Source organism: Moschus berezovskii, chromosome 12, assembly GCF_049115385.1.
Source record: "Moschus berezovskii isolate FMDL1 chromosome 12, NW_MosBer_1.0, whole genome shotgun sequence".
NCBI lineage: Eukaryota > Metazoa > Chordata > Mammalia > Artiodactyla > Moschidae > Moschus > Moschus berezovskii.
This window is the reverse complement of record NC_142471.1, coordinates 54666867-54689488: the sequence shown is the minus strand read 5'-3', so window position 1 is coordinate 54689488 and position 22622 is coordinate 54666867. Positions and strand designations below refer to the sequence as shown.

General features: G+C 40.2%; 1 protein-coding gene across 21 annotated transcripts in view; it reads left to right on the top strand.

The window, feature by feature from the left end:
- The window catches only part of SGMS1 (sphingomyelin synthase 1), a 336904-nt gene that overhangs the window by 153214 nt on the left and 161068 nt on the right, over window positions 1-22622 (top strand). For 16 of the 21 annotated variants that reach the window (XM_088842119.1, XM_088842120.1, XM_088842121.1 and 13 more), the window contains 2 exons: window positions 14147-14182; window positions 20230-20373. The exons of 1 other annotated variant lie outside the window; for it this stretch is intronic. The gene's annotated coding sequence lies outside the window, so the exon portion shown is untranslated. The remainder of the gene's footprint in view (window positions 1-14146; window positions 14183-20229; window positions 20374-22622) is intronic. 4 more of the 21 variants (XM_055425174.2, XM_055425178.2, XM_055425179.2 and 1 more) reach the window with 2 other exon arrangements.

Here is a 22622-nt window from a genome sequence, read left to right as displayed (position 1 = left end):
TAGGCTGATTTATCCTTAGTATAATTTGATTGTTCCCAAGGTAAAAGGTGGGAGCTTAAAACTTGAATGACCACAGCCTGGTGTCAACCACATAAATCCATCCCAGAATGTGGGGGGTTTTATTCCTTGGTTAAATTTTTGCTTATTGCTCTGGTTGAGCTTGTGTAACTTTAGAGGAAAGTTCATATTATGGCCAGGATCATGGCAGCTATTATTAATCGGCCAGGTAAGAGGATCACACCTTGTAATGGGATCCCACCAAGAGAAGCCTAAACAGAACTGAACTTTCTTTCTTCTAAATGAATTTCCTAAAGGCTATCCAATTAGAGGTGTGGAGTGGAGAAGTCCACCTAGGTAGTTTAGAAGTACTGCTGCTGCTGCTGCTGCTGCTAAGTCACTTCAGTCGTGTCCGACTCTGTGTGACCCCATAGACGGAAGCCCACCAGGCTCCCCCGTCCCTGGGATTCTCCAGGCAAGAACACTGGGGTGGGTTGCCATTTCCCTCTCCATGTAAAAGTGAAAAGTGAAAGTGAAGTCGCTCAGTCGTGTCCGACCCTTAGCGACCCCACGGACTGCAGCCTACCAGGCTCCTCCATCCATGGGATTTTCTAGGCAAGAGTACTGTAGTGGCTTGCCATTGCCTTCTACTAGATAATTGGCCACAAACCCAATAATTGTATTACAGTTGGATTGAAAAATAGCATAGGATTTTGTGCATGATAGAAAACATTTGCTTTATATGCAAAGGTCCAACAATTCAAGAAAACATTAAAATGATCATACAAATCAGGTCCAGCATCTTGGGTAAGCAGCCTACTTCTGATGTTGTCTTCTTCTCATCCTGGTGTATTCTAGTTTCCACTGTTTGAATGTCATTTTAAAATGAGATTGAGGTCAGCAACCCTCTCTATAGGCCAGTCTGTGTAGGGGTCTTTAGAACTGGGCACTAATTGAAGAGTCAATTTTCCTTCAGTTTCACTGTGCATGAACTACTTAAGAGTACTTGATAAAAAGTCCTTCCATCCAGATTGAAGACAGTCCTTTAAATTATGTCTTTTCCAGTACACATAATTTTCCTGTTGCAGGTCATGGGGCATCTGATCTTCATCCAAAGATTTCTGAAATAAGCTTCAGAAACAAGCTTAGAATGTTCTTTAATTATTCTTTTAAATTTTACATTAATATAACAGCAAAGAACTATCCAAGAAATGAGTCTTAATAGATCCAGACCTCCATTTACAAAACTGGGATTTAACATTCACTGAAACATCTTCCCCCTCCCCAAAATTACCCTTGTTTTTACCAAGTATAACCAAATTAAGACTAGTTTGTTTCCAAAATAAGTCTGATTTCAATAAACTTGGCCCAATCATTTATGGAACTGGCATGCTGTGATTCATGGGGTCGCAAAGAGTCGGACACGACTGAGCGACTGAACTGAACTGAACTGAACTGAATTGATCATAGACCTTTTTATTTTTTTGCTTTGCTGAAACTTTATAAAAGTTTCAGAATGAACTTTTTAAAAAAATCTCTCAGGCTCGGAAAGTCATACCTAACAGATCTAGGTGAATTCCTTCCTTCTCAAGATCTCCAAAATTCCTTGAGATTTTTGTACCTGTTGTTGAGATAGCCTTCCTAATTTATCTGATAAAGCTACTGGAAACATAACAGTTTCCCGTCTCTGGAGGGATCAGATAGAGAGAAAAGGGAAATGTTTCAATTCTGCTTACAAAGTTATAATTTTACTAAATTACTATGTCATAATTAATTTGAGGGAAAGGGTTTTCCATATACCCAGAAAACACAGATTAAAACCAGTAATTTTTCAGATAGAAGCTATAAAAATTATAAGCATATTCACCAGTTCGTTCTTTTATGAAGCCATCAGGTTTCCCATTAGAATCCTTTAATTTCTTACCCAGTCCCAGCATTTTGGTCTGAAAGTCAGAAACTTGCATTTATCCAAAAGTCTCTTCTATAAATCTTCTTGAAAAGGAAGAATTTTTACAAAAGCATCAGAATAAACTGTACTGTCTATAATGACAAAAACCTTAAGAAGTCATGTTTAAAATCTGATTACAATGCCATTGACAAAGAGACGATCACTGCTGTGTCAACACTTTAAGATAGTAACTAGATGTATGCCTGATAACATTTTACTGGGACATATCAGAATTTTAGGAACTCCATATAATTGCTGCTGCTGCTGCTGCTAAGTCACTTCAGTCGTGTCCGACTGTGTGACCGCATAGACGGAAGCCCACCAGGCTCCCCCTTCCCTGGGATTCTCCAGGCAAGAACACTGGAGTGGGTTGCCATTTCCTTCTCCAATGTGTGAAAGTGAAAAGTGAAAGTGAAGTCGCTTAGTTGTGTCCGACCCTTAGCGACCCCATGGACTGCAGCCCACCAGGCTCCTCCATCCATGGGATTTTCTAGGCAAGAGTACTGGAGTGGCTTGCCATTGCCTTCTCTGATATAATTCCTAGGATATATATATATATATTACTAAAATTTACCATACACTATAACCTGAGGAGATTTATTACTCATTTGACAATACTTTCCATGTAATTCAACATATCAAATGAACCTAACTAGTTGAATATCTCTCTTGGGGGTGTGTTAGGGGCCCACTGAAGCCTCGCAAAGTTAGCTAGAGGTGAAAAGGGCTTCATTAGAATTTGATTTAGGAAGTTTTGTCAATAAATATCAAAAGGGTTAAAAACACTCAGTCAGGTAAGATCATCAGGTAAGGTCACTATGAAGCAATACTTAGTCACTTAACCAAAGTAACAATAAAATATTTCAAAGGCAAATACAAAACAGATCACTTAAGTAAAGAAGCTGAAAATCTGTTATCAAGGGTAATTCAACATCTGAAGAAAGCTTGTCTTCTTAACAGAAAAGCCAAATTCAAGTTTTGTATTGGCTTACTTTTAAATTCATTTATTCAATTAAATTTATTTTAAACTTAGTCGATCCAGACCACGCACAAAACTCTCTTCTCAGGATTCACTTTGCACAAACCTTTTTATCACTTTCTGTATTCATAATTTTATTTTCCTATTCAGAGACAGACACCTGTAAGTCAGACCTACTTCCCTTTCTGTTAACAAAATGCAATGCCATTCCTCATACCTTCTTAACTAAAAACACACATCCCACTTTTCTTAAGCAATCGTGAACTGTCCTTTATATTAGTATTCTGCAGATTGGTGAACATAAATACCAATGATAATTTATAAAAACATTTGCTTTCTTATAGAGAACATCTCAGACTGGCACCAAACATATTCATTAATAGTCCAAAATCACTTTTGTTTCTCTGTACGAGGAAGTTAATGTTCACTAATTAATGTTTCAGAATCTTATTTTATTTGGAAATGACCTGGCTATTCCATAAACTTTCATCATTTAGTTTAGCCCAACCCTAGAAATTCAGTTCAGTTCAGTTCAGTCGCTCAGTCGTGTCCGACTCTTTGCGACCCCATGAATCACAGCACACCAGGCCTCCCTGTCTATCACCAACTCCTGGAGTTCACTCAAACTCATGTCCATCGAGTCGGTGATGCCATCCAGCCACCTCATTCTCTGTCATCCCCTTCTCCTCCCGCCCCTAATCCCTCCCAGCATCAGAGTCTTTACCAGTGAGTCAGCTCGTCGCATGAGGTGGCCAAAGTATTGGAGTTTCAGCTTTAGCATCAGTCCTTCCAATGAACACCCAGGATCGATCTCCTTTAGAATGGACTGGTTGGATCTCCTTGTAGGCCAAGGGACTCTCAAGAGTCTTCTCCAGCACCACAGTTCAAAAGCATCAATTCTTCAGCAATCAGCTTTCTTCACAGTCCAACTCTCACATCCATACATGACCACTGGAAATAGCCTTGACTAGATGGACCTTGGTTGGCAAAGTGATGTCTCTGTTTTTTAATATGCTATCTAGGTTGGTCATAACTTTCCTTCCAAGGAGTAAGCATCTTTTAATTTCATGGCTGCAGTCAGCATCTGCAGTGATTTTGGAGCCCCAAAAAATAAAGCCTGACACTGTTTCCACTGTTCCCCCATCTATTTCCCATGAAGTGATGGGACCAGATGCCATGATCTTTGTTTTCTGAATGTTGAGCTTCAAGCCAACCTTTTCACTCTCCTCTTTCACTTTCAAAAAGAGGCTTTTTAGTTCCTCTTCACTTTCTGCCATAAGGGTGGTGTCATCTGCATATCTGAGGTTATTGAGATTTCTCGCAGCAGTCATGATTCCAGCTTGTGCTTCTTCCAGCCCAGCATTCCTCATGATGTACTCTGCATATAAGTTAAATAAGCAAGGTGACAATATACAACCTTGACGTACTCCTTGTCTTATTTGGAATCAGTCTGTGTTCCATGTCCAGTTCTAACTGTTGCTTCCTGACCTGCGTACAGGTTTCTCAAGAGGCAGGTCAGGTGGTCTGGTATTCCCATCTCTTTCAGAATTTTCCACAGTTTATTGTGACCCACACAGTCAAAGGCTTTGGCATAGTCAATGAAGCAGAAATAGATGTTTTTCTGGAACTCTTCTGCTTTCTCCACCATCCAGCGGATGTTGGCAATTTGATCTCTGGTGCCTCTGCCTTTTCTAAAACCTGCTTGAACATCTGGAAGTTCACAGTTCACATATTGCTGAAGCGTGGCTTGGAGAATTTTGAGCATGACTTTACTAGCGTGTGAGATGAGAGACCCTAGAAATTAAGTTACCCAAATCTGGAGAGACTATTTTAGACAGACATTCCTAAAGCATAATTATTTTTAATAGAATTTATCTAAAAGCTCATATGTTATTTACATTTTCTTTTCTTAGAAGTTTTATTGCTCGAGTTACTTTCCTTGATGACAAATTTAGAACAGCTATAACAAGACATTAAACCTAGGTACAATGAAATATTATACTTAATTGTCCAGTTCATTCTAAAGGAGATCAGTCCTGGGTATTCACTGAAAGGACTGATGCTGAAGCTGAAACTCCAATACTTTCGCCACCTCATGTGAAGAGTTGACTCATTGGAAAAGACTCTGATGCTTGGAAGGATTAGGGGCGGGAGGAGAAGGGGACAACAGAGGATGAGATGGCTGGATGGCATCACTGACTTGATGCACATGAGTTTGGGTGAACTCGGGGAGTTGGTGATGGACAGGGAGGCCTGGCGTGCTGTGATTCATGGGGTCACAGAGTCGGACACGACTGAGCGACTGAACTGAACTGAATGACTCTTAGACATATCTATATTAATTAGATCAACAAATATTAATACAAGGTATTAATTTCATATTGAATATTTCTCAGTTCACATGAACCTGAAATTCACTTAGCTGAATTTCTCTTGTATTTAGAATTGTTTGATCTGTTAGCACTTACTGGATGTTCATTGGAGGGACTGATGCTAAAGCTAAACTGCAATACTTTGGCCACCTCATGCGACGAATTGACTCACTGGAAAAGACTCTGATGCTGGGAAAGGTTGGGGGCGGGAGGAGAAGGGGACGACGGAGAATGAGATGGCTGGATGGCATCACCGACTCTGTGGACATGAGTTTGAGTGTACTCCGGGAGTTGGTGATGGACACGGAGGCCTGGCGTGCTGTGGTTCATGGGGTCGCGGAGAGTCGGACACGACTGAGCGACTGAACTGAACTGTACTGAACTGAACTTTTCTTTAGGCCAGTTAGATTAGAGCTCATTTACAAATTAGCCTCAGCAATATTATCCAAAGACAAAGATATATACTGAGACATACATATATCCAGACAGACACAAGAAGAGATCTTTCTTTATTTTCTAAAATTAGTCATGAATCAGATATCACAATATAAAACTCACTTATTATAAATAACAGTTGGAATAAGAAAATTTTAAAAGGCTTTTTTCCCCTCCTCCCCTCCACCCCTAGTTTTAGAAATTGGAGATGGTCTAGTTAGTTAGTTAGTTAGTTAGTTCAGTCACTCAGTCGTGTCCGACTCTCCGCGACCCCATGAATCACAGCACGCCAGGCCTCCCTGTCCATCACTAACTCCCTGAGTTCACTCAAACTCATGTCCATCGAGTCGGTGATGCCATCCAGCCATCTCATTCTCTGTCGTCCCCTTCTCCTCCCGCCCCCAACCTTTCCCAGCATCAGAGTCTTTTCCAGTGAGTCAACTCGTCGCATGAGATGGTCTAGGTAAGATAAAAATCTGATATTCTACTAACTGAGTGCGGGTTTGATCCTTGGGTCTAGAAGATCCTCTAGAGTAGGAAGTGGCAACCCACTCCAGGATTCTTGGCTAGAAAATCCCATGAACAGAGGAGCTTGGCAGGCTCTGGTCCATGGGGGTCGCAAAGAGTTGGACAGGACTGAGCGCCTGAGCAGGTAGGCAGATAAAATAAGTGATCCAGAGAGCTCTGACCTCAAGAAACAGAGAATAAATATCAGGTTCACCTAGTAGGAGTTATTCCCTCAGGGTAAGAATTCTAAAGAGATATTTTTTCTTTCAAGCTCTCTCTGCTATTTGGGAATTGAATTGGTTGGGGGTCAGTTAACTTTGACTGGCATTGTGTTCTTAACTGGCGCAATTGCAGGTTCATAATTTTCATAGATACCTCCCTTTCTTTCTTTTTAATGGTTTTGAAAAGTTAGTTACCTAGAATAACAAAGGCATTATTAGGCTGTAACATGGACTAACGTAGATTGTGTCTTTTGACGGGAGTCAGCTCCTCATCAAGCCCTTCTTTAAAGGCGGAGTTAAGCAAAGGATCATTTTGGTGGTTAGAGAATGATTCAGGTGTCAAGCGTGAATAATGCTTAAAACTTTTTTTTTTCTAATCTCTCATAATAGTCCAGAACTGATTGATTCCATCTTTGCTTGCATTGTTGAATCTGTCCAGTTTAAGGATTTCAGAGAGAGCTCTGGGATAGGTTCGAATAATTTCTGAGCTGATTCCTTGCATTCAGTACAAGTCTCTGGACTGTGTGATTCAAAGTCCATTAAAGGGTGTTTTCATGTCTGCTTTCACTATTCATTCCCTCACTTTGTTCTCAGAAACTAACAGTTGTGTTAGTTCATATAGATTTGAAAACCTGGCTCATAGGACTGCATGGTTGACTCAAATTCCTTAGCAAATTCCCGTGGATCCTAACTTGGATCAGGAAATTCCTTAGCTAAGGCTCTAAGTTTCATATGAGTCCAGGATGTATAGGTAAGCACCGAAGATGATTCCCTTCTCCCTGCTGCTGCTGCTGCTGCTAAGTCACTTCAGTCGTGTCCGACTCTGTGTGACCCCATAGACGGCAGCCTACCAGGCTCCTCCGTCCATGGGATTTTCCAGGCAAGAGTACTGGAGTGGCTTGCCATTGCCTTCTCCTCCCTTCCCTCTAAGGGAGCTATAATCACTTCTGATCCCCCCTCCCCTTTCCCAGGGAGAGGGAAGCAGCAGGAGGTCAAAGAGTTGGAAGAGAAAAAGCTTCTGGGTCAGCGAGTTCAAATAGAAGAGGATGCATGGGAAGCGCAGAAGGAAAAGGCAGAGACAGTTCTAGTGGCCTTTTCTAGAAGCAATTTCTTGTTGGTTTCCTGCAAAGAAGTTACTTTGTCATTTCCTCTTTTAGAAGCTTCTAGATACCAAAGTAAGCATTCTGTTCAATATGTTTGATCTTACAGCCAGCTTTTCTAACTGTGTGACAAAAATATCCTTTTAAAAATATCAACAAAAACCTGGTTTACCAATTTTAGGTTGAGATCTCCTTTAGTATGATTTTCGCAAGTAAGTAGGTACTTGGAAGTATAAGTTTTGTATGTACATAACCCTGGCTGGGGTGTTAGATAGAGGCTGCTTTCTGATGCCCCTCGTTTCTCTGTTTGAGAGGCTCTTTTTCCCATTTTAAGTAGAATTTTTATCACTAGATAAAATTTACTGGAGAAATTGTGTGGTGGGCCAGTGTGCTTTTTGTGAGCTTGACTTCGCTGGGAATCACCCCAGAATCAATTCACCTGGTTTGACATGTCCTGGTTTCTCCCTCTGGCCGTCTAAGACTACCTGTGGGTGCTTGGATCGCTGAGTGGGTAAACAACTGTTTTAATTACTAAGTGGGTTTTCCTATGGGACCACTGCACAGTATGAAGACTTGGTCTCCACCGCTCCTGCAGATTTCTCAGTCACCTGAGAAGTCTTGTCCCTTTTCTTTGGAGCTAACCTCTCCTGTGATATGTTCACTTTTATCCCGACAAATTCTATTACGGCAGCTGAATTGAAGAAAAGCATCAGATCAGCCTCTTACCTTATACTCAACAGAGACCAATCTCCTACAACTGAGCAACCTTGGTATCTTTCAGCCGAGCCCCAGGTATTCCTCAATATCTCTGAATCAAACTCCACCCCCCGCCCCAGTACCTTTCCACTGGGTGGGTATTCCCTTGGTATCTTTCAGCTGAGCCCCACTTAGTGTCTAGATGCTGAGTGGATATGCCCCATTAAATCCTCTCTTTCAGTTTCCACATTTTAATAGACTATTTGTTAACCTGTCCTTTTCTTTGCAATGAACTTGTTCTCTATTCGAATGCATTTGAGAGAGGAAAAGGGAAAAGGAAAGCCCATTTGAGAGGCAAATTGGGCAGTTGCTAAACTCCCAGGGAAATTAGTTAATGGATGGTCTTTTATATTTTGTGTTTTCTCTTACACCTCAACCAAGCAACTCAAAGAAAGAACTCTTGTGATTTACCCAAGAGAATCCAGACGGGTTGCAAATTGAGGCAGGCTTTGGGGAAGGGCCGAGAGGAGACATTCAGTTTATTGTGTCATTATTTTAATCTGGAAAAAGTAAGGATGTGCTGCAGTGAAGGAGAGAATAAGGCTGGCCTCCTTGGTGGCTCAGATGATAAAGAATCTGCCTGCAATGCAGGTAGACCCAGGTTTGATCCCTGGGTTGGGAAGATCATCTGAAGGAGGGAGTGGCCACCTACTCCAGTATTCTTGCCTGGAGAATTCCACAGACAAGAGCCTGGCAGGCCACAGCCCATGAGGTCGTGAAGAGTTGGACACGACTGAGCAGCTAAATTTTTTTTTTCCCCCACTGAGTGTAGTTGAACCATGTTCTCCCTGGTGAAGGGTGCTGGCTCCAGCTGCTAGCAGGAGGAAGCCTTGTGATGTCTCCAGCAGGAGACTGCAACTTTCAGTCACCATGAACTAGACAGGATGCCTGGGGCTTTGCAACCATAGTCCTAAGACTGTAACGTTTCCTCTCCAAGCCAAGAAAGAAAGGAAAGTTTCAGTTAAACTGTGTTTACTGAGAGTTAGATATTAGAGGAAGAAAGCACTAACTCTGTACTTTGGATTTTGCATTCTCTTAAATTAAGATTTAATTGGCATAGCACGCTGTTTATGAGTGACAATGAGGAAACTTTCAGTGGCTTTTAGTATTGTAGTAAAGTGTAATTCTAACAGAAATTTTCATAAAAATAGAAAAATATAATTAAATCAATCTTGTGCTGTTATTGGTCTCTCTGTATTATTCAAGTCTAATTACACCATCTTCCCCCTGAGAAGAAGCAACTGAATTACAATAGTAGTGTTTGGGACAAAGCTGCCACAAAGTGAAGCATGCCTGCTGTGATTTCTGTGTCTTATGCCCATGTGGACAGTGGCAGCTGGTTCCAGCATTGTCTCCCAGTGCTGTTTCCTGGGCAACCACTTCCTGTCAACCTAGCAAGCAGCCCCAAGGTGAACCATTGCCCTCTCTGATCCCGGAGGAGTTCATAAGCCTTGGAAGGACTGGCCCTCCTACAAATACAAGCTTGTAAAGTGGGAGTGTACCAGGCCTTAGAGAATGCTGTGAACTCAAGTCTTTTCCTTCCTCAAACTTGCTCCTCAGGATTATCCCTTTTTACTTTGCATCTTTTACTTCAGTGTGGTTTTTTCTTGGGAGGAGGTCACCAGTAGTAAAAACACAAGAGTTTGAGTATTTCTCTACCAGAATTATTGTAAATAAGCAAAGGGTACCTTCCTCTGTCCCACCTCCCCCCAGTATTCTGAGTGTCACTGGGTTAATGTCTACAAAGATCCTTGCCCTACTATACTTGTTATAATTGAACGTTTAGAGCCACGGCCATCCAAGTGTAATTTGGGTAATTTTTTTTTTGTCTGCTTTAGTGTACAAGGTGAACATGGTTAACTCTCTTACTCACTAGTCTTAGGAAGAACTCACATTGTATCTTCTCAGCATATGTCCACTGTAACCAAGCCCACTGCCTTTACTATGCTTTCCCTGTACTAGATCCCATATAAAGACAATCGCTGGAGAGCTCTCAGCTGCTTTAGCACTTATCTGATCTATAAAAAGACTCCATCCAGACCTATTTTTGTTTCCTGTCCACAAGCCAGTGGCAAACAAGACACTTCCCCCATCTCACAGAAGGAAGACACGTTAATAACCGTTGCTTCGGTTCAGTTCAGTTCAGTCGCTCAGTCGTGTCTGACTCTTTGTGACCCCATGTATCACAGCACGCCAGGCCTCCCTGTCCATCACCAACTCCCGGAGTTCACTCAAACTCATGTCCATTGAGTCAGTGATGCCATCCAGCCATCTTATTCTCTGTCGTCCCCTTCTCCTCCCGTCCCCAATCCCTCCCAGCATCAGAGTCTTTTCTGGTGAGTCAACTTGTCGCATGAGGTGGCCAAAGAGTTGGAGTTTCAGCTTTATTATCAAGGACATATCAAAAACAACTTGAAACCGGAAAATAGTGAAATAATCATTCAATGATTTGGGATTGAGAAGTGAAATTTGGTGGCTCTCATCATTAAGCCCAAGCTGTTCTGTGTCTTGGGCATTCGACACTTGATTTGGGACCCTTCCCTACTTCCTCGCATTGTGATCTTGGACAAACTTGTGACTTTTGTCACAAGACAATTTTCTGACCTTGGACAAGTTAAATATATAACCTGTTTGGGCCCAGTGTCTGCATTTGATTAGTTGGTGATGCTGACCTTTCCCCACTTGCAGGGTTCTTATGGGATTAAATGTGAAGGCATTTCATGATGTATGACAATCATAGTTATTGTCATCAGCACGTTATTTTGTATTTATCAGTGAGGAAGCAAGAAAGCCTTGTCACACAGTCTGATAACAGCTTTTCTAGATATTTTATTTCCTCTCCCTCTCAAGGAGCAGAATACAAAGTTCCCGTTTTGAAGAGTGTTCCGTTTTTGGCCCCAGCTCTTTGAAAGTACTTATTACACCATTAGATATTCATGCAGGTCTGGCATGTCATTTGAAGGTGATGTTCTCGTAGATTCTGGTAGTCACTTGCCTTCTGCATCTATGGTTTTCTCTGAGGGACACTTTGTTCTTTTCAAGTCCCCCATACAGAGTGGCTAAAACAAATTAACATGTCAGAAATGTATACCCTGTGAAATGTAAACATTACTTTTGAAACCTCTGGAAAAGGCAATGGCGACCCACTCCAGCACTCTTGACTGGAAAATCCCACAGATGGAGGAGCCTGGTGGGCTGCAGTCCAAGGGGTCGCCAAGAGTTGGACACGACTGAGCGACTTCACTTTCACTTTTCACTTTCATGCATTGGAGAAGGAAATGGCAACCCACTCCAGTGTTCTTGCCTGGAGAATCCCAGGGACGGGGGAGCCTGGTGGGCTGCCCTCTATGGGGCTGCACAGAGTTGGACAAGACTGAAGCGACTTAGCAGCAGCAGCCCTGCATACAAGCTGTAAAGAAGAACAGCTTTGCATCACCTACTAACTGTTTAACTTTAGGCACTGTGCTTTGAGACTCAATATCCTTCCCTGTCTACAGGCAGATAAGATAGGCTATCTTCAGAGCAATTGGAAGATCAAATGAGATGACGCCTCAGTAACTTAGTCGAGCTTGTTAGAAGGTGGTAAAGAACCCACCTGTCAATGCAGGAGACATGGGTTCAGTCCCTGGGTTGGGAAGATCCCCTGGAGAAGGAAATGGCAACCTGCTCCCATATTCTTGCCTGGAAAACCCAATGGACAGAGGAACCTGGTGGGCTACAGTCCATGAGGTCAAAAGAGTCATGTCTGACTTAGCAACTCAACAACAATAACAGACTAAACCTACTAGTTTGGTGATTATTTTATAGGTGTTTTTGTATCTATAGAAAGGAAGTTCAAACTGCCTTGCCCTCTCCCCTCTTTTCTCTGCTCCCACTTCGTGTATCTCACTCCCAGTCATACACTCATCCTGGACAACAGGAAGGAAGGCCCTCTTTGGCTATTTATATCATAAAACACCTTCCGTTTCCTCCAGTCTCTGGAGACCTTGCAGGTTGATTCTACATAACCACGCAGCCAGTCAAACAGCCGTACAATCTTAGACACGTGAACATCTTTCTGAAATAGTATCTTCTTGCTGTCTCTGACTACTTCTCTCTTCCTAAAGCATTTTATTTTGGTTCAGACCCAGAGATTCTTAGACTCTCAGAAAAACCCTGATCCAATAGGCAAGACTAACATGTGGTATTTGAAGTCATCGCAGTGGTGACCTTTGGGGGAGAGTGGTGGTTACATGTATGTGTTCACTTTAGGAAAATTAATCCACTCAAGATTTCTCTGCTTTTCTTGGAGTAGGAAATGGCAAGCCACTCCAGTATTCTTGCCTGGAAAATTTCATGGACAGAGAAACCTGGTGGGCTATAGTTCATGGGCTCTCAAAGAGTTGGACATGACTGAGCGCGCACACACACACACAAGATTTCTGTGCTTTTCTTTGTGTGTACATTAATGCAAATGTTTATTTTTTAAAAGATAATTTCCCCCCTCTTTTTGCAGATGCTATAAGTCACATGTATATATTCACATATATATTTTCGAAGGGTTATATTTCATTTTTAGTTGAGGAAGTCTTTCATGAATGTCAGTGAGGAAGCATTTCTAAACCTTTAAGATGATGTGGGTTTAAGTCTATTTATAAACTCTTTGACCATGTGTGCATGCTTAGTTGCTCAGTTGTGTCTGACCCTTTGCAAGCTCATGGACTGTAGTCTGCCAGGCTCCTCTGTCCATGGGATTTTCCAGGCAAGAATCCTGGAGTGGGTTGCCATTTCCTACTCCAGGGGATCTTCCTGACCCAGTGATCAAACCTGCGTCTCCTTCATCTTCTCCTGCATTGCAGGTGGATTCTTTAGCACTGAGCCACCCATAAACATATTTACATGGTCTATAGTTTCACTTGATATGCAATTTTTTAAATTTTATTTTATATAAATATAGCTGATTTACAATGTTGTATTAATTTCTGCTGTCCAGCAAAGTGATTCAGTTATACCTACATATATTCATTTTCATATTCTTTTCCATTATGGTTTATCACAGGATACTGAATGTAAACATGTTACTACCTTTTTCACTCCAGAGTTACAATTCTTATGTTTTGAAAATATACTTTATTGCTTCTTTATCTTTCTCACTGTTGTCAGTTAGCGGTTACTTAGCTGAATGGTGATAAGCTAATTTATAAAATATTAATATATGATTCTAAAACTCTTGTGAGAACTTCCCTGGTGGTCCAGTGGTTAAGAATCCACCTGCAAATGCAGAGGACATGGGTTTGATCCCTGGTCCAGGAAGATTCCACGTGCCACGGGCAACTAAACCTGTGTTTCACAACTGCCAAGCTCGTGCACCACAACGATGGAAGCCCACACACTCTAGAGCCCATGCTCTGCAAGAGAAGCCACCACAATGAGAAGGCTTTGCACTGCAACTGGGGAGTAGCCCCCCCGCACCCCCTCCCCGCTGCCATGTGCAGCAACTGGAGAAAGCCTGTGCACAGCAGCAAAGACCCAGTGCAGCCAAAAGTAAAACAGATAAATAAGTTTAAAAAATAAAAAGAAAACTTGTGTGATACCATTAGATGCACTTGGATGCAATTTTTTATTGGCACGACCTTACATGCTTGCTTCTGCATGGGTTGGTATTGTAAAGTTTACTCTGAATACCATTACAGCTGGAAATTAGCTGGCAAGTGCAAAAGAATAGTTTTTGCTGTGGCGAGGGAACAAGAAGTAAATAGTTACCTTGGATTTTAGTAGTCCCCCCCGCTCCCCCTTATAAGCAGCTCATTACCAGAAGGATGCACATTAATTTACTTCCTATTTTCTTCTAGATTGGAAGACTGATAAAGAGAAATAAGATGATTCAGGTAAATGGAATTAATTTCTTTGTGTACCTTTTATGTTTAGTTTACATTTCTCATGTTTTCCCACTGAGAAGAACAAAACAATTTTTGTGGTCAACTTCAATGTATAACGGATGTTTTAGGGATATAGAAGTATTAGTCAAGTACATACTTATGGCATTTAATTAATTTACTTACCCATGTGTATTTAATAAGAACATATTTGTATGAAACATAATTTTACAAGTAATACTTTTTCCTACTTCAGAATAATTTCCTTCCAGTTCTTTACATATCATATTTGATGTCAATGTCTTTATTATTAGAGTCATCTTTGAAGCATCCAGTATGATTTTTTCAAGTATGTTATCATTTTACTTGTTGGTGATACAGCACTTTTGGAATTCATGTATGGTGCTGTAATTGGAAATTTTGTTCCAAGTCACAAGGATCTATTTGCATAATGTTAGAACAGTTGCTATTTTCATTCTTTCTCTATAGATGAACATTGGAGATCTCCACTGTGTAATAGTTTGTAGATTTGCTCTGTTAAATATTCTTTCCTTCCTTCTTCCCTTTCTTGCTTCCATCCATTTATTCATTTATTTTACTTATTTTGTGGTAATTGCATGTACATTGTTGAAAATTAAAATAGTGCAGCCATTCCTGTTCTTCTTATATCCCCATTGCTCCTTTATCCAAAGACAGTATTTTTCAACTCTTTTAGTCATATTTTCTGATACCGACCTTCCAATTTCCAAATGGCATGATGCATGTTTTAAGTGCATTCACTGAATTTTTTTTTAAATTTTAGACTTATACACTTGTTCTTCTGAGGACTTACCTCTCAAACACAATTCTTTACCCTCAGTACTCATGTCCACTTGTTGTCTCATGCAGTCATGTCCCAGTCTGTGGTTGAATACATATTTAATGTTTGCTTTATTGTGACAGTATTTTTTTTTTTTAATGACTGAATTTTTTGAGACTTATGTAGCTGTGTCTCAGGCCATTTTGTTTTCTAGTTGGTTGTGTGTGAACTGTTTGATTTCTCTGGAAAATGTTTGACTCTTCTTTATCCACAGAATTCTGAAATCCATATTGGAACATATGTCTTACAGTTTATCGATGTACATGATCCTTTCAGTTCAGAAACTCATGTCCTCTAATTTAGAAATTTTTTCTTTTACTGTTTGCTTGATAATTTCCTTTCCTACACCCTTTTCTCTATTTTCTGTTTGTTGGTTGGATATTTGGACTTACTGGCTTAATTTTCTAATTTTCTTATGTATATTTCTTAGCTATCTTCTAACTTTGTGTTTTTTTCCCCCCAAGAGGTTTTCTTAGTACTTTTTGAACTTTAATTTCTGTCAGCATATTTTTCATTTCAAATTTAATTTTTCATTGGCCTCTGAATATTTCATTTAAAAATGGGATCCTGGTCTTATTTCATGGAAATAATGTTTTCTGTTTTCACTTGAGAATATGAATTGAATTAGTTTGCTGTTGAATAGTTTTTGCCTGCTCTTCATACTTTTCTTTTTTCAATCAGCTTGATTTGTGTTTCCTCTTTTTATCAGCTTGTTTTGGCCCCTGATTTTAATGCTAGAGGCTTTTCTCTAATGGTGAGACTTTAATAGCCTGTTCATATTTGGGAGTGAGACTATAAAAAGTGGACTGGAAACTTGTTTACCTAGTGGGCTTCACTATTGGTTTTTGGGGTAGGAACCCAGATGTTTGAGCTGCTGACTCCTAGATATCAGAATCTGCAAATCTTTTTTTCTTGGGTCTTTCTATTTCTCCAAAAGGTCCTCCTTTGTTCATATTTTTTGTGGGGTAAAAGCCTGCCTGTGAGGATTTGGGGGAGCCACATAGGGGGAGGGGGCAAGAGGTCTCACCACCCAAACCTATAAACTCTTAGCTCTTGATGTGTCTATTCTGGCCCTCTAAGTCTGAAATCTTGCTATATCATTTTCTCCAGAGAGTGAACTACTTTCCGTCATGGAAGTAGGGATGGTTGGTCTGGCTCTACCAGCTGGGGAGAAGACCTGGGGTATTAACTACGTTTTTTGGTTGTTGTTTAAAATAACACACGTTTATTACCTTGAAGTTCTGTAGGTCAGAAGTCTGGCATGGGTCTTACTGGAGTAAGGTCAAGGTTGTCTACAGGGCTACATTCCTTTCTAAAGGAGAGTCCTTTCCCTTGCTTTCCCAGCTTCCAGAGGCTGGCTGCATTCCTTGGCTCTCAGCCTACCCCCACCCCCTCCTTTAAAGGATCAATTCAGGTCAAATATATCTCATGTTGCGGTTCTTTGACCGCAACTTCTGCTTCCCTCTTTCACTTTTGAGGACTCATGATTATGTTACCCTGGAGGAGGGCATAGCAACACACTCAGTATTCTTGCCTGTAGAATCCCCGTGGACAGAGCAGCCTGGTGAGCTACAGCCCACAGGGTTGCAAAGAGTCAGACATGACTGAGCGACTAAACACACAGCACATGATTACACTGAACCCATCTAAATAAATCAGAATAATCTCCTTAATTTTTTTATTGGGGTAAAAATCACAATTTAAAATATATTATCTTAACCTTTTCAATGTGTCATATAGTAGTGTTAAGTGTATTCACATAGTTATGCAACAGGTCTCTGTAATTTTTTTTTCTTGGAAAACTGAAACTCTATACCCATTAATCAACTCTCCTTGCCCTAGCCTCTAGCAGCCACTGTTCTATTTTCTGTTTAAAGGGTTTGACTACTTCAGTTGCCTCATATAAGTGGAATCTTACAGGATTTACTTTTGTGATTGGCTTATTTAGTGTAGTACCCTCAATCAAGGTTTATCCTTGTAGCATATGACAAGATTTCCTTTTTTTTTTTTAAGAGTAAATAACATTTTACCTTTTGAACTTTTTATTTTGTATGGAGTAGAGCCAGTGATAATTAATATATATATTAATTAATTAATATATTAATATATATATTAATTATATAACAATGCTGTGATAATTTCAGGTGAACAGTGAAGGGACTCAGCCATACATGAACATGTATCTTTTCTCCCTTAAACCCCGCTCCCAACTAGGCTGCCACATTAACATTTAGCAGAGTTCCATGTATTAAAAGTAAATAATATTTTATTATATTTACATACCACATCTTCTTTATCCTCCTGGTTGTTGTAAATAAAGCTGTAGTGAACAAGCTTGAGCAAATACTTCTTTGAGATCCTGCTTTCAGTTTTGGGCCTGGGGTAATAGACCTGGAAATGGGATTGTTGGATCATGGGGTAGTTCAGTTTTCATTCTTTGTAGAACCTTCATGCTGTTTCCCACAAAGGGGCTGCATTATTTTACATTCCTACCAACAGTGCACAAAGGGTTCCCTTTTCTCCATGCCAACACTTGTTATTTGGGTCTTGACAGTGGTCATCCTCATAGGTGTGAGAAGGTATCTTATCTGGTTTTGATTTTTATTTCCCTCATGACTAATGATGTTGAAGATCCTATCATATGCTTGTTGACTGTCTGTATATCTTCTTTGGAGAAATGTCTCTTCAGGTTTTGTACCCATTTTTTATTTGGGTTATTTGGCTTTTCGTATTGAGTTGTAGAAATTCTTTATACATTATGGGCATCAATTTCTTATCACAAATATAATTTGCAGATATTTTCTTCTGTTTCATTGCTTGCCATTTCGCTCTGGTTCCTTTGCTTCACAGAAGTTTTTACTTTTGATACAGTCTCATTTGTCTCTTTTGAAAGTTTTTGTTGCCTATGCTTTTGGTGTATAGTCAAGAAATCATTGCCAAATCCAGCGTCATGAAGATTTTGCCCCATGTTTTCTTCTAGGAGGTTTATAGTTTCAGGTCTTACATTTAGGGTTTTAATCCATTTTGAGTTCATTTTTATTCAAAGTATAAAGTAAGGGTACAACTGCCTTTAATACAGTCTGTCAGTCCATCTGCCTCTTCTCAGCTCCTTACTCTCGTCTCCATTTTCTGAGCCTTTCTGGAGCAATCAGGGGGTCTGTTGTTTGCTTCTAAGGCAGTGAGCTTGTAGCCTGCTTTCCTCTGCTCTTCTCTGCTCAGCAGTCATCTCCGCCTTCAGCTTGCAGAATGCCATTTATGTCTGTGTCCTCACTAATTTTCTGTTCTCTTTGTCCTTATGGATTTATATCTTTTGTCCTCTTTGCTATAATTTTAATGGGATTCAGAAGGAAGTAGAGATAAAACAGACCTATTCCATTGGGCATCCATAATCCCCAAATCCATGTTGCTTTCTAAAGTGATATTTAAAAGACTTAAAAAAAATGATAATTCACATTTGCTATTGTTAGATCCTACCTCTGAAAATAATTGTTCAATCTGTTTCTTTGATTCTTTTTGTTAACCACTTTCTGTCAAGTGACCTATAAGCATCCAAGGATAGCATTAATTAAAGTTATTTTCCCAAACATTATTTCATTATTCAAAGTAAACAGATTTTTGTTCATGAGACTTAGTGAGGTCTTGAATATAAGGTGACAGCCTATTTCCTGAGGTTTACTATTTTTAGGTGCGGGGGAGCCCTTGATTTACCTTTAGGTGTTTACACTGTATTTTGGTCAAAAGATGATGTTCTTGGGAATTCCCTGGCAGTCTAATGGTTAGGACTGTATACTTTCTTTTTTTTTTTTTTTTTAGGACTGTATACTTTCACTGCCAAGGTTGCGGGTTCAATCCCTGGTTGAAGAACTAAGATCCTGCAAGCCATTTGGCATACCCCTCCCTCCCCCTTGAAAATAGAAGATGATAATGTTCTTTTGTATAATATATTTTTCTCTGAAGCTTTAATTGAACACTTTAAAGTAATGGCAAGAGCGTCTTTTTTGTTTTTAGTTTGTGACAGCTTTCTTTTGACTGTATTCGATTATTTACAAAGGTGGCGCTATTTCTTACAGATAGGATAAAGATTGGTTAAAATGGGAGATTGCTTAGTGTAACTAGGTCCTTAGAGACTATCACAGAATTAAGCCTGCTAGTTGGTTTAAGATAGGAACCCAGTTTGGTCCTTGTAAATCCCTAGGGTTTTTATCCTGGGGGTCCAGGGATAGGCTTCAAAGAGTTCAAAATCCTCCTGAAATTTGAGTGGTGGTATCCCCTGGAAAAGGGAATGGCAACCCACTCCAGTATTGTTGCCTGGAGAATTCCATGGACAGAGGAGCCTGGTGGGTTACAATCCATGGTGTCACAAAGCGTCGGACTTGACTGAGCTATGACACTTCCACTTCAGAACTGGCTTAGTTATCAGCAGATATCCCATGATGCAGGGCTTATGTGCTCCTGAAAAGAGTTGAAAACCCACGTCTAATAGATTAGTATAAAGAAAAGAAATAGAATGTTACTGATTACATCTAACATGATCAAAATAGATGCCATTGGATTCCACATTCTTTTACATGTAAGTACAAATCACCATCAGTAAGGGACTAAATGAACAACTTTCTTAGTTCTTTGTTGGATGCAAAACATTATCTCCAGCTTCCTGATTATGCACCCACCCATTTATACATGTGAAACTATAAAAAGTATCATTTATGAGGGTAATGTTTTAGCCTAGAGGAATGACCACCTTTTTATCAACCAAACTGTAAAGTGGGTAATTTAGTAATTGCCCTTTGTTTTCATAGTGACACTACTATAATTTGTGAATATCAGTTATTTGTTGATAATTGAAGATAACATAACATATAGAAGGAGAGATGCCTCTATTATAGAGGCATGGATAGAAGATTACAGACTTTTGTCTTCAGTTAAAAAAAAGATGAAATAGGTTTTATGTTATGCATATTTTATGACAATTTTTATAAAAAGCTTGAAAGAAAGAGGGAAAGAAACAAAAGCTGGAAATGAGAAAATATGGAAGTGGGGAAGGTCAGCTGTGAATTTTTTGTTTCCAGTCTGATACTTTAAAACTTACTTATGCTCTTATTTACAGTGAAGTTTATTGATTGGTAAGGTCTCTTTCCACATAGAAATTTCATGATTCCATTTTCAAGGTGATTAAGCTTAAATTGCTCTTCTATTCTAGGTACACCATTAAGTTCTTTGGAATACACAAAAGTATCTGACTAGAAAGCTTATGAAATAGAAGACAAGATCCTGCCTCAGGAAGCGTACATGAGAATAATTTTAAAGGAACCCAGCGATAAATGCAAAACAGTAGCTGTTGGAGGTATGTCATGACTTAGAACTTGCATTGAACCTGGTGTGGCGCACTCTGCTATAGGAAGTCAAGTTGAGCCATTCCCTGGGAACCTTCAGAGAGCAGAACGTCAGTCTCTGGCCTCAAATACACTAATGGTTGTTGTTCTCTGAACTTGACTGTGTAATGGGATGTGTTAACTTTTTCTTAAGCAGCTCTGATTCAGCCCCTCGAGCCCTTCCTATTGCTTGGCAGACGATAAACAATAGAGACAATATTTGACTCTGAACATTTGACAATGATAGTAAATTTCTAACCAGAAACCTCACTGTCTTCTCTTCTGAGAATGGGCCAGTCAGTGTCAAAGCTTAGTGAATGTGTCCTTTGAATCAGCTGTTACTTATTGGCTTTTTCTCTACCCTATGTGACATCAAGGCCATATCTGAGTCTGGGTGGTGGCTGCATTGGATTCACTAGTTCCTTATTAGTCACTGACTTTGACCTGCTAGTCTCCTTGACCTTCCAACACCCACACCCACCCCCATCCCCAACTAAGTTACAATGTTAAGTGGTAAAGGTCATTTTTTTGCTCATAGCGATAATTCTTATCTCCTCAACTAAGTTTATCATCAGGGTCAGTGTCATTCATTATTCTGTGACTTTCAGTGGATGTCCGTCTTTTGATTCACTGACTCCTTTTTTATGGCATAGCCTATGTCATGTTGTAAGTCACGTTGATTCTTTAGGGTTTTTTTCCCCATCTACCAATGTAGAATTCTTTAAATGTATCCTGTGCCAGGTAGTTTATTTCTTTAATCACACCATCATGAGAACATTAAACAAGTCCTGCTTTTCCAGATGAGGGTGCTGAGGTTTCAAGTGGTTATCTGCTAGAACTTCGTCAGCCCTCCTCTGGTTTCTGGTAAACAATCTCCAGGTTTCCTGCCAGCACTCAAAAGACCCTTCCATTCTTCCCAAAAGACCTCCTCATCCCCCTCACCTCCCTTCCCTCCTCTCCCATCATCCAGAACCCTATTAACTGTCAGGCAAGTGGTTGAGGTGACGTTCGACTTCTTTTGGCAGGTTGGCCTAAAGATGCTGTCCATACAAAGTACCAGGCTTTCTCAGTCTCTAGTGAATCACCCCAAAGCTAGGTAATTCTTTATGCCTCCTTTTCTCATCCTGAGCATAATTAAGTGCCAGGGTGGCAGTACACTTTCTCTGTTGTCTCTCTCCTGTCTTAAATGGTAGCTCATAAGGGGTCGCTAAGGGTCGGACACGACTGAGCGACTTCACTTTCACACATTGGAGAAGGAAATGGCAGCCCACTCCAGTGTTCTTGCCTGGAGAATTCCAGAGACGGGGGAACCTGATGGGCTTCCGTCTATGGGGTCACACAGAGTTGGACACAACTGAAGTGACTTAGCAGCAGCAGCAGCACTCTTTCTGAGAGAGTAAAGGCAGACATGGGATTCAGCACTAGGTCTGTCTATCTCGTATTGTGCACAGTAAAGACAGTATACCATGCCCTTTCCCCTTTTTGAAGCAGGGGTGGAAAAATATCCAAATGTTTATGGAATTGTAACCTTCTGCTCTACCTTCTTCACAATTTTTTGTTACTTTTTCCCATTTCATGGTTTCTTATTTGGTTTATAATTATATTTATAGCATTAATTAGCAAATTAAAATCAAGTATTTTTTTATAATTTTACTGAGAATATATTGCTGGTATGAGACATCATTAAAATATGTCCTCTTTCTAACAGAGGCTCTGATATCTTTGTTGATGCATTCTGAATTGCTTATGAGGCCAGTATAGGAGGTACAGGGCTTTCCCTGTGGCTCAGGAGGTAAAGAATCTGCCCGCAATGCAGGAGACCTGAGACCCAGGTTCAGTCTCTGCGTCAGGAAGATCCTCTGGAGAAAGAAATATCTACCCACTCCAGTATTCTTGTCTGGAGAATTCCATGGACAGAGGAGCTTGGAGAGCTACAGTCCATGGGGTCACAAAGAGTCAGACACGACTGAGTGACTAACACTTTCACTTTCATTGGGAGTAAGAGTGGACCTTGATGTTTCTGATATAATCCTGTTGTGTCTCCAGTGTTTGCACCAGTGCCCAGACACTTTCAATATAGTTATTTAAGATGATATAGATAAAGAATGATGAGATTTTGCTAGAAATCTTCTTGCATGATTCACAAACTTGTTTCAGAGCCTGAACCCTTTAAAATATAGAACTATCTATCCAAGTGCTTAGTTTTGACTCAGGTGATTGT